The sequence below is a fragment of the Elephas maximus genome, chromosome 4 (genome assembly GCF_024166365.1).
Source record: "Elephas maximus indicus isolate mEleMax1 chromosome 4, mEleMax1 primary haplotype, whole genome shotgun sequence".
Lineage (NCBI taxonomy): Eukaryota > Metazoa > Chordata > Mammalia > Proboscidea > Elephantidae > Elephas > Elephas maximus.
In genome coordinates, this window is record NC_064822.1 from 67,396,185 (window position 1) to 67,409,722 (window position 13,538).

Genomic DNA, 13,538 nt, shown 5'->3' on the forward strand with positions numbered 1-13,538 from the left:
AAGCACAGGCAAAAGGGAGGTGCATTTGGAGATATCAAAATATAAAGATCAGGTATTATAAATTTGCTCGTTTTACTTGCTCAGTTTTAGAAACATGAACTATAGATTCAGGAAAACATAAATATTCTGTTCATGTTGCCAAACCAGAACAACCTAAGGTTTGCTGTTCAAATAATCAGCAGTTTAAGGTAATATAGTATTTGAAATAATATTCATTTATTTATAAACCGTCTATTCCCATACTGACTCAAAGGGCTTGCAGAGACCTAATAAGCCTCAGAAAATCTCTACAAAGGAGGAATGGAAGAAATGTTGAATGTTTCACTCTGAATGCTTAGCTAATAAGGCCAGGTTAGGGTACATTCCACGGCACACTATTTCAACAGAAAAAGAATTCCAAGCAGTGTTTGCCAGCACAATTAAACATAAGAAGGCCTTCAGGTTATTTGATCAATGTGCTATGAGAGCTTAAGAGCCTACTATCTAAATCAGAGATACTTGTAGGGATTATAAACACAGAAAAAAATGAGCTAATAGTTTTAATAGCTAACATTATTGAACTCAACGAATTTGAAGCACTATATGAAACACCATGTAAACATTATCCCATTAAATTCTCAAATATCTATGAGGTAGCTACTATTGTTATTCCTATTTCATGATTGAGGAAATTAAGGTGAAGAAAGATTAAGTAACTTGCCTTAGATTATAGACATAGTCAGTGGCAGACTGAGATTTGAACTCAGATAGTTCAACTCCAGTTCATGTGCTAAACCACCACGCTTATTTCTGATTAAAGAAATGCATACATAAACAGTAAGTTATTTACATCAGCGGTTGGCAAACTTTTCTGTAGAGGGCAAGACAGTAAATATTTTAGGCTTTGAGAGCCTCTTTCAGTCTCTGCTGCATATTTTTTATTTTGTTAAATAACCCATTAAAAATGTAAAAACCAGTCATATCTCATAGGACATGCAAACAGGCCACAGGCTGGCTGTGAGCTGTAGTTGTAGGCCTGATTTAAATAATAACAAGGATAGGAACATGTGTGGTTGAGATCAAGAAACAGTATCTACAAATATAGAAGTATTTCCCCCAGGATAAATGAGATTAGAACAATTGCCTCCAAATCTCAGTTTTAGGAAGTCAAAATTGGAGACAGAAATAGTAAGGGTGAATGGACAATGGCTCATAGGCACTGTTGGCTTGGCTAAAGAAGATAGCTCTGTCAGCAGCTTCGAAATAGTAAGTACCAAACCCAAAGGCAAGGAATTCACCTTCTAGTCTTCGACTAGAATTTTTTTCCCAAAGACAATTTTTGCTCAACATTTCCTTGCTCAGTGATATCAGGAGCCCCAAAAGAAAGGAAACCTTAATTACTTTAATTAAAAAAAACACATATTGGCCTTTTTCTTAAAGCCAAGATGGAGTTTTAACCTGGCCCTATGAATGCCAGTAAATTTTCGTTAGTCAGAAAAGACTGCCTTAAACCAGCCCAAGTCATATTTGGCCTGCCCACATGCGCAAAAGGACCAGCTGTGACTGGTGATTGACCTCAACAAACAACGCAGCCACAGGTGGAACGAATCAGAAGGAAAATCATCACCCAAACCCCATTCTAAAGCGAGAGGTCCCACGAGAACCACATCACGTCCTGTTTCCTGGCTGCCATAATTTCTGCAGTGTCTTCCCTACATATTCCTTCTAGAATTTTCCCTCCCCAGTATGCCTGCCCAGCTGCCATTTTGCTGCCCAAAATATATAAAAGCCCTGTTTCTCTGCCACCTGGGGAGTCAGATCTGAGGAAGTTCCTCCCAGCTCCATGCTCTGCACATTGCAATAATGTTACTTTCTCTGTCTCAAAGGCTGGTGTCCAGATTATTGGCAGATCTGAGTGCACCAGATAAAACCCATCTTCTAGGGTTTGGCGACAGAGTCACAGGGACTGAATTTGTCTTTCCACTTCAAACAAAAATAGACAAAATATATAAAACAGTAATTTTCAAAACACTGGAAATTAAACAGCAAAAGGCAATGATCTTCGTTGAGGTGGAAAACAAACAAGGTGAACTCTATGACGACCCTAGCGTTCCATGTTTAGGGAGTTTCCAGGCCATGGAGCAGAGAGGAGGACCTAAGGAGGAAACCAGAAAATCCTCTAAGTGTAGTAAACACAACTGAGGGCCTGGGGAGATAAAGGCAGTGAGGGTAAAACCAGAGAGGGGATGTTGCACAGGGAGATAGCCCCGAAGACCTGCAGAGGATTTTCACTGAGGGTTCAGCTGAGTATAGATCAGGGCACACAAGTGTGAGGAAACTACCAGAGGGGTAGGTGAAAGAACTATCCAAAAGGATTAGAAAGAACAACACCCAGTGCTCACACAGGGCTGGGGGAGGGCCTTTTCCCAATAGCAAGGCTTGAAAAGCTCATAAGTCATAAGCTTAGGCGAATACTCATAATATATTACCTCAGTATTAGAGGATAATTAGACCCAGTCTGAGTACTTCCTTGATACTGCCTAGCAATCATAAAAATAATAACAAGAAGCATCAAACTGTTACCAAGTAATTTAAGTATATCCAAGAATAAAGCTCAGAACTATTTATAAGAATACAAAAATATTCAATATTGAAAAAGTAAAATTGACCCTCCATGAAAGATTACCAGGCACGCAAAGAGTCAGGAAACAGTGAGATACCATCACACCCGTACAAAAATGGCAATGATTAAAGAAAAAAAAATCAGAAAACAACAAATGCTGGCAAAGCTGTGAGGAGATTGTAACTCTTATATACTGCTGGTGCAACTCTAAAATGAAACAACCACTATGGAAAATGGTATGGTGCTTCCTCAAAAAGCTAGAAGTATAAATACCTTACAATCTCACTCCTAGTAATACACTCAAGAGATATGAGCAGTGACGTAAATATACATAAGCACACCAATGTACACTGCAGCATTATTCACAATAACAAAAAGATGGAAACAATCTAAGTGCCCATCTTTAGACAAATGGATAAACAAATTGTTGTAAATTCATACAATGGAATATTATACAATATAAAGAAAAATGAAGTGTCAGAAAAACATCTTAAAACTTGGATGAATCTAGAAGATATTATACTGAGTGAAATAAGTCAATAGATTGTTATTCCTACCCTATGAAATGATACTCCTTGTTTCATGTCCTCTTCTGAATTTGGATTGAATTTCTGGCAGTTCCCTGTCAATGTATTGCTACAATCGCTTTTGAGTGATCTTCAGCAAAGCTTTATTTGTGTGTGATACTAATGATATCATTCTATAATTTCTGCATTCTGGTGGATCACTTTTCTTTGGAATAGGCACAAATATGGATCTCTTCCAGCTGGTTGACCAGGTGCCTCTCTTCCAAATTCATGATATAGATGAGTGAGTATCCAGTGCTGCATCCATCTTTTGAAACATCTCAGTTGGCATTCTGTCAGTTCCTGGAGCCTTGTTTTTTATTTTTGCCAATGATCTCAGCACAGTTGCAAAGACTTCCTAGACATATCAAAACAACTCAAGGAATTGGTTAACTGGGTTGAAGGGCTTAAGACCATTGTCTTGTGGGGTAACTTAGTCAATTGATATAACATAGTTCATAAAGTTAATGTTCTACACTCTAGTTTGATTAGCTCCTGGTTTTTGTTTTTGTTTTTTTTTAAATGGCTCTTTAGGTGAAAGTTTACAGAACAAATTAGTTTCTCATTAAACAATTAATACATATATTGTTTTGTGACATTGGTTGCCAACTCTGCAATGTATAAACACTCTCCTCTTTTAGACCGTGGGTTCCCCATTTCCATTCATTCAGCTTCCTATCCTCTCCTGCCTTCTCGTCCTTGCCTCTAGGCTGTGTGTGCATTCAGTCTCCTATACGTGGTTGAACTACATGTGTTATTATTTGTTTTATAGGTCTGTCTAATCTTTGAAGGGTGAACCTCAGGAGGAACTTTGGTACTGAGTTAAAAGGATGTCCAGATGCCATACTCTCAGGGTTTCTCTAGTCTCTTGTGAGACCAGTAAGTCTGGTCTTTTTTTGTGAGTTAGAATTTTGTTCTACATTTCAATTCAGCTCTGCCCAGGACTGACTGTTGTGATCCCTGTCAGAGTAGTCGGTGGTGATAGCCGGACACCATCTAGTTGTGCTGGACCCAGCCTGGTGGAGGCTGTGGTAGTCGTGGTCCATTAGTCCTTTGGACTAACCTTTCCCTTATGTCTTTGGTTTTCTTCATTCCCCCTTTCTCCAGATGGACTGGGGCCAGTAGGCATATCTTTGATGTGTTCCCAAGCTTTTAAGATCCCAGATGCTGCTCACCAAAGTAGGATGTAGAACATTTTCTTTATAAACTATGTTATGCCAATAGAGCTAGATGGCCTCCGAGGCCATGATCCCCAGCCCTCAGCCCAGTAACTCAGTCCCTTTGGGAGTTTGGGTGTGTCTATGAAGCTTCTGGAAACCCCGGTGGCATAGTGGTTAAGTGCTACAGTTAGTAACCAAAAGCACAACAGTTTGAATCTGCCAGGCACTCCTTGGAAACCCTGTGGGGCAGTTCTACTCTGTCCTGTAGGGCTGCTATGAGTTAGAACTGACTCGATGGCGGTAGGTTTGGTTTTTTGGTTTATGAAGCTTCTATGACTTTGCATTGGTCAAGCTGTGCTGATTTCCCTAGTACTGTGTACTCTTACCCTTCACAAATATTATTGTTTATCTATTGTCTAGTTAGTGTTTTTCCTTCTCCTTCCCTTCCCCCCCTTGTAACCATCAAAGATTATTTCTTTCTATATGTAAAACTTTTCACAAGTTTTTATAATAGTGGTCTTATACAGTATTTGTCCTTTTGTGATTGATTTATTTCCCTCAGTATAATGCCCTCCAGATTCATCCATGTTGTGATATATTTAGTAGATTCATCATTGTCGTTTATCAGTGTGTAGTATTCCATTGTATCTATGTACCATAGTTTATTTACCCATTCATCTGTTGATGGGTACTTAAGTTGTTTCCATCCTTTGGTGGTTGTGAATAATGCTGCAATGAGCAGGGGTATACATATGTCTATTTGTGTGACAGCTCTTATTTCTCTAGGATATAGTCCTAGAAGTGGGATTTCTGGATAGTATGGTATTTCTGTTTCTAGCTTTCTAAGGAAATGCTGTATCATTTTCCAAAATGGTTATTCCTTTTGCATTTCCACCAGCAGTGCATGAGAGTTCTAATCTCCCCACAGCTTCTCCAACATTTTTATTTTCTGTTTTTGTGATTAGTGCCAGTAATATCAAGGTGAGAAGGCATCTCATTGTGGCTTGTTTGTATTTCTCTAATGGCTAGTTATTGTGAGCATTTCTTCATTTTTCTGTTAGCCACCTGAATGTCTTCTTTGGTAAAGTGTCTGTTCATATCCTCTGCCCATTTTTTAATTGGATTATTTGTCTTTTTGTTGTTGAGATGTTGCAGTATCTTGTAGATTTTAGAGATTAGACCCTTATTGGATATGTTGTAGCCAAACATTTTTTCCCAGTTTGTAGGTTCTCTTTTTACTCTTTTGGTGAAGTCTTTGATGAACATAAGTGTTTAATTTTAAGAAGATTCTAGTTATCTAGTTTAACTTCTGGTGTTTGTGCATTGTTAGTTATGGTTTGCATCTTATTTGTGTCCTAACTTAGGGTCCAGTACCCCTGACTCTACTTTTTCTTCCATGATCTTTATAGTTTTTGGTTTTATATTTAGGTCTTTGATATATTTTGAATTAGTTTTTGTGTATGGTGTGAGGTATGGGTCCTTTTTCATTTTTTTACAGATGGACATCAAATTTTCCCAGCACCATTTGTTAAAAAATCTATCTTTTCCCCATTCAATGGATTTTAGCCTTTGTCAAAGATCAGGTGACTGTAGGTGGATGGATTTTCATCTGGGTTCTCGACTCTGTTCCATGGGTCAGTGTGTCTGTTGTTGTACCAGTACCAGGTTGTTTTGACTACAGTAGCTGATTAGTAGGTCCTGAGTTCTGGTACAGTGAGGCCTCCTACTTTGTGGATCTTCAATAATGCTTTACTTATCTGGGACCTCTTTCCTTTCCACATAAAGTTAATGATTAGTTTTTCCATTTCTTTAAAGAATACTATTGATATTTTATCTGAATTGCATTGTATTTGTAGATTGATTTGGTTAGAATTGACATTTTCAGGATGTTGAATCTACCTATCCATAATCATGGTATGTTTTTCCATTTATGCAGGTCTCTTTTAGGAAACCCTGGTGGTATAGTGGTTAAGAGCTACGCCTGTTAACCAAAAGGTTCGCAGTTCGAATCCTTCAGGCGCTCCTTGGAAACTCTGTGGGACAGTTCTACTCTGTCCTATAGGGTCTCTATGCATCGGAATCGACTCAATGGCAATGAGTTAAGGTCTCTTTTGGTTTCTTTCAGTAATGTTTTGTAGTTTTCTTTGTATGGGTCTTTTACATCCCTGGTTAGTTTTTTTCTAAGTATTTTATATTTTTAAGGGCCATTAGAAATGATATGGAAACCTCTGTCCTATAGGGTCGCTACAAGTCGGAATCGACTCAATGGCACTGGGTCTGGGTATAAATGATATTGTTTTCCTGAGTTTCTTTTCATAGTTCTCTTTGTTGGTATATAGGTACCCAAATGATTTTTTTGTTTATCTTGTATCCTGATAATCTGCTGAATCTTTCCATTAGTTCTAGTAGTTGTCCTGTGAAGTCTTTTGGGTTCTCTATGTATAGTACCATGCCTTCCACAAATAGAATAGTTTTACTTCTTCCTTACTAGTTGGGGTGCCCTTTATTTCTTTTTCTTGCCTTTTTTTAGTGCTCTAGCTAGAACTTCCAGCAAAATGTTCAATACAAGTGGTGATAAAGGGCATCCTTGTCTTGTTCCTGTTCTCACGGGAAATGATTTCAGACTCTCTCCATTGAGAATGATGTTGGCTGTTGGTTTTGTATAGATGCCCTTTATTATGTTGAAGAATTTCTCTTTTATTCCTATTTTATTGATAGTTTTTATCAGGAACAAGTGTTGAACTTTATCGAATGTCTTTTCTGCATTGATCAAGATGATTATGTGATTCTTTTATTTATGTGGTGGATTACATTGATTGATTTTCTAATGTCAAACCATCCTTGCATACCTAATAGGAATCCCACATGATCATGGTATACATATATATATATACGAATATATATATATATATATATTTATGACACTGAATGCTATTGGATAGAAAATTTTGTTGAGCATTTTCTCATCTATATTCATGAGAGATGTTACTTTTATTACTTGGTATCACCTTGACTTCCTCTCCATTTGAAAGCTCTGTACCTACACTGATTATTCTCCCTTTTATTGCCCTGATGTTGTTGTCATTTACAAATTGATGTCTCTGGTTCCCTGTTGTAAATATTTTAGTTTTGTTTTATCCTTGAGAGTTCATTACCAAGGTTGGTATCTGGCTGATGCTCTCCTGTGTCCTAGATTCAGGTTGTTGTCTGATATTGTTTCTCTAAACAAGGAACTTCCTTTAATTATTCTTGTTAGTTTGCTTTGATTTTTACATATTCCCTTAATTTCTGTTTATCTGTAAATATCCTAATTTTGCCATCATATTTGAGCAAGAGTTTTGCAGGGCATGTTATTCTTGGTTGGTAGTTTTTTTCTTTCAAGGTTTTATATATATCATCCCATTGCCTTCTTCCTGCATGGTTTCTGTCAAGTAACCAGAATTTAGTCTTATTGTTTCCCCTTTGTATGTGATGTCTCATTTTTCTCAAGCTGCTTTCAGGATTCTTTGTCTTTGGTTTTGGTGAGTGTGATTATGATATGGTGACTTTCTTTTAGTGTCTATTTTATATGGGATTTGTTAAGCTTCTTGGATGTTCAGCTTTTCATTTTTCATGGTGTTAGGGAAGTTTTCTGTCAGCAAGTCTTCAATGATCCCCTCTGTGTTTTTTGTTTCCCCCCTTCCCTGTTCTGGAACTCCGGTCACATGCAAATTTTTGCTCTTGATGGTACTGCACATCGTTCTCAGGCTTTCTTCATTTTTTTTCCTGATTTTTTTCCTCAAAGTGGTATCCAAGGATTTGTCTTCAATTTCACTGACGCTGTTTTCCATTGTCTCAAATTTTCTCCCTAAAATCTATTGCACTGCCCATTTCCGAAAATCTTGTTGTCTTTTGCATTTCTAATAGCTGTTTTTATATTATTCCGTATTGTTTATTTGGATGCTCTGTTCTTGTATTATTTCCCTGAATTCTTCCATTGCTGTATCTGTATTTTCCATGATTTTGTCTATTTTTTCCTTAGTTTTGTCTGTGTTTTTCTTCATCTCTTTCCTCATCACTTGGAGAGACCTGAATATTAGACTTTTGAATTCCCTATCAGGTAGTTCCAGTGACCTCTTCTACCAGAAGTTCATCTTGTGTTTTATTTTAAAATATGTTTTGATATTATCTGTTGTCTCTGAGACATTAAGGAATTATTTTCTTTGTTTATTGATCATAGGTTTGTTTGTTTCACCCTCTTTGGTTTTATTTGGTTATGTCTGTGTGGGCAGGCTGCGTGTGTTTTGTTGCTTGCTCATCTGTGGGCATGATAGTTCTCAGCACTTTGTCCAGGGCCAGTCACTCAGCTATGGTGCAGTAAGGCAGGTTCAGTGAAGGGCAGAGATGGGTCATTTGCAGCACAAACTGGAGCTGTGGGACAGGTCTAGGGGCAGTGCAGTGGGGCAAGGCCTAGGGTTCAGAAGGTTCACATTGGTGCCACTGAAGTGTGTGACACTTGGCAGGGTGGGGGAGGGGGTGGTGCAGGATTGCGTCCAGGGGTCTGAAGATGTGTGCAAGTGTCACTCAGGGGTATGGTGCTTGGTTTATGGTGCAGAGAGGCAGAGGGAATGGAGATGATGTGATGTGCAGAGCTAAGTGGGAGAGAGAAGAGAAACAGAAGCAAAAAAAAGGAAAAATAAATAAAATGGTGGTGCAGTGGGAGTTAGTGCATGGGGGCAGGGCAGACTCAGAGAGGCTGAGTGCTGGTGGTTCTCTATCCAAGTGGTGCAGCACAGCCTGTCAAGAAGGGTCAGGGATGGTGCATGGGGCTGGGTGGGTGGGAGAAAGGAAAAGAAGAAAGGGAAAGAGAGAAGAAAATAAAACAAAATAAAAAAAATATGGTGCTAAGGGAACCATCCTTTGGAGTTGGGGCGAATCCAGGGTAGCAGCAACCTCGTGTTTCTTTTCCTGGGCAGTGCAGTACATCCTGTCAGGAAGCCACAGAGGCAGTGCAGGCCCTCAGTAGAAGAGAGAAAGGAAAGGAAGAAAGGGAAAACTGAAGAAAAATAAAGGATATGGCACTGAGGGAGCCAGTGGTAGGGATGGGGAAGCCCAGGAAGGCCATGTGCTAGTGACTCTCTAGCCAAGTAGAGTGGCTGGCCCACTGAGAAGGGACAGAAGTGGCACACTGGGTTAGGTGAGTGGGAGAAAGGGAAGGAAGGAAGGGAGAGAAAAATATATATATGATGCTGGGGGAACCAGCAGTTGGGAGTGGAGCAGAACAGGGGTGGTGGTGAGCTGGTGTCTTTCTTGCTGGATGGCGTGGCACAGCCTGTCAGGAAAGGGCAAAGACAGTGCAGGGACTAGGTTGAAGGGAGAAAAGGAAAGACAAAGAAAAATAAAAATATGGTAATGAGTGAGCTGGTTGGTGGGGGCAGTGCAGAAAAAGGATGGCTGTGTGCTGGTGGCTTTCTAGTACAGCAGTGCAGCACAGCCCAAAAAGAAGAGGCGTGAGCAGCATGTGCGTCCAGGTGCACAGAAGAAAGGAAAGGAAGGAAGAGAAACAGGAGAAGAAACAAACAAAATATAGTGCTAAGGGAACCAGCCATTGTGGGAAGGGCAGACCCGGGTGGCACTGAGTCTGTGTCTCTCCGGCTGAGTGACTGTGGCCCATTGAAAAGCAGCAGAGGCAGCATATAGGGCAGAAGGGTGGGGTGTGGGGATGCATGTATCTTTGGTTACGGGGTGCCCTGTACCCTCTCGGGAGCTCCATGAATTTGCCCTCCTATATCCCCGTTCAGGGTCATTGGTGGTTGTGTTCCAAGATGGCAAATCTGTGCCATGTTAACTGGCATGTTATCTCCACTCTGTAGCTCTTTTCATTCTCTGTTCTCTGTCAGTTTCTTCTTCCATTGGGTGCTTGATCTAGCTCTTTATCCATTCAATTGATGCTTAGGGTTCCAGGATTGACATTTGTATCTGTTTTACTTAGTTTTTCAGGTTTTTGCTGCAGAGGGACGGCATGGTGCTTCTGTCTATAGCACCCTGTTGGCTCCACCTTTGTGCCTGGTGTCTTAAAAGCTTGCAAACATTCATTTAAGACACAACTATTGGTCTCTACTAATTTGGGATAACAGAGAATGAAGAAAACCAAAGACTCGAGGGAGAAACTAGTCCACAGGACTAATAGGCCACATGAAACATGGCCTCTTTTAACCTGAGACCAGAATAACTAGATGGTGTCCAGATATCACTACTGACCATTCTGACCAGGGATACAATATAAGGTTCCAGTTAGAATGGGAAAGAAACATAGAACAAAACCGAAACTCATAAAAAAAAAAAAAGACCAGATTTACTGGACTAATAGAGGCTGGAGGAACCCCTGAGACTATTAACCTAAGATACCCTTTTAACCTAGAACTGAAACCACTCCTGGAGGTCAATTTTCAGTCAAACAATAGATTAGATTATAAAATAAACAATATCACCAGTGAGTAATGTGTCCCTTAAACAATTAGCTATATAAGACCAAACTGTCAGCATTTACCCAAAAGCAAAGAAGAGAGGACAAGGAGGGAAGGGAAGCCAGATCGATGGAAACAGAGCAGAGTGGAAATAATGAGAATGCCGACACAACGTGAAAATTGAAACCAATGTTATGGAACAATTTCTATAACAATTGTTAAATGGGAACCTAATTCACTATGTAAACTTTCACCTAAAAATAAAAACATGCAGTAAATTTTTTTTTAAAAAATTTTCATGGAAACATGACCCATAATATGGAGAATAACCAATCAAAATTGACTCAGAACTCACACAGAGGTAAGAATTACAAGACACGGACTTTAAAATAGTTCATGTATTCAGAGTTAAGTAGAGATATGGATGAAAATAAAAAAGTGTACTTTGAGAGATGAAAACTACAAAGTATAAAGTGAAAAAAAAATCTGTCTTTTTAGTGTTAATGGCAGACTAGAACTACGGAACAGAAGACCAGTGGATTTGAAGACATAGCAATAGAAACTATCAAAAATGAAACATCTTAAGAGAGAAACACCCTTGCCGATGCTTTATGATCAGCCTTTGTAATGTTATCCATTTTAATAGGTATGTAGTGGTATATCGGAAACTCTCGTGGTGTAGTGGTTAAGTGCTACAGCTGCTAACCAAAGGGTCGGCAGTTTGAATCTGCCAGGCGCTCCTTGGAAACTCTATGGGGCAATTCTACTCTGTCCTATAGGGTCGCTGTGAGTTGGAATCGACTCGACAGCACTGGGTTTTGCGTAGTTTTATTTTGCATTTCCCAAATGAGGAACAATCTTGAGCTTACTTCCACATGTTCGTTTACTACCTGTATACTTTATAAAATAAGTATCTGTCCTAGTCTATGACATCAGGCAAGAAAAAGAGATAAAAGACATCCAGATTGGAAAGGAAGAAGCAAAACTGTCTATATTCTCACATGACGTGATTATCTGTGTACGAAATCCAGTGGAATCTACAAAAATTTAATAGAAGAAATAAGTGAGTTTATCAAGCCCTGGTGGTGCAATGATTTAGCACTTGGCTTCTAGCCAAAAGGTTAGCTGTTCAAACCCACCCAGCAGCTTTGCAGGAGAGATGCCTGGCAATCTGTCTCTCTAAAGATTACAGCCAAGAAAATTCTGTGGGGAGTTCTGTTTTGTCACATGGGGTCACTATGAGTCAGAATCAACTCAACGGTACCCAGAAACAACAACAGCAGGGTTGCAAAATATAAGATCAATATAAAATCAATTGCATTTCTATATACTAAAAAACAAACACATGGAAATAAAAATTTAAAAATAATATCTTTTACAGCAGCATAAAAATGTGTAATGTTTAAAGATAATCTACAAAAAAAATGTGTACACTGAAAACTATAAAACATTGGTGAAAAATTTAAAGAATCCTTAAGTAACATGGATTGTAAAAATTAATATTTTTAAGACAATCACAATAAAAATCCCCAAAGTTTTTTTTTTTTTTTGAAGAAATTGACAAGTTGATCCTAAAATTAATATGGAAATGCAATGTGGAAATAGCCAAGACAATATTGAAAAATAAGAAAAAATTGAAGGGCTATCACTACTTGATTTCAATATGTATTTTTAAACTACAATATTCAAATTAATGTGGTGGTTGTGTAAAAATAGTCAACTCAGTGGGACAGAGTAGAGTCCAGAAATAAACCCACACATATATGAACAACTGATTGCTGACAAAGGTATAAAGGCATTGCAGTGAAAATAAAGGAAGAAAAATCTTTTTTAAAAAAATGGTGCTGAAACACTTGAATATCCATAAGCAAAAAAAAAAAAAAAAAAAGAATTTCAATTCATAACTCATACCATACGCCAAAAAAAAAAAAGATCTCAATGTATAACCTGTAACTATAAAACATAGAAGAAAGCAAAGGAGAAAATTCTTGTGACCTTGGGTTAGGAAAACACTTCTTGAAAACACCACTAAGAGAAACAAGAAAATGGACTTCATCAAAATTAAAATCTCCTGGTTTTCTGAGGATACATTTCAGAGAGTGAAGAGACAGGCCATACATTGAGAAAAAAATTCGCAAAACATATCTGTATAAGGACTTTTGTCCAGAAAATATAAAGAAGTCTCAAACCTCAGCAAGAAAACCACCCAATTTAAAAATGTCCAAAAGATTTGAACAGATACTTTATCAAAGGAAATTTATACACAGTAGCTGGACACTTGAAAAGAATTTCAAGATCTTTTGTCATTTGGGAAATGCAAATTAAAATTATAGTGATATACTACTACATATGTATTTAAATGGATAAAATTTATACCAATGTTCATTGCAGCACTATTTACAATAGCCAAAAGGTGGAAACAACTTAAATGCCCAACAATGAATAAATGGGTACATGAGATGTGGTACACACATACAATGGAATACTATTCAGCCATAAAGAGAAATGACTTCCTGATATATGCCACAACATGGATGAACCTTGAAATTATTATGCTGAGTAAAATGAGTCAACTACAAAAAGACACATATTATGTGATCTCACTTATATGAAATGATATCAATAGGCAAATGTATAGAGACCAAAGTTATTAGTAGTTACCAGGGAAGGGAAGGAAGGGAAGAGGGGGAGCTATTGTTTGGGCAACAATGAGCTTTTGTTTATAGCGACAGGAAATTTGAAATTGATTAAGGGTAAAGATTGT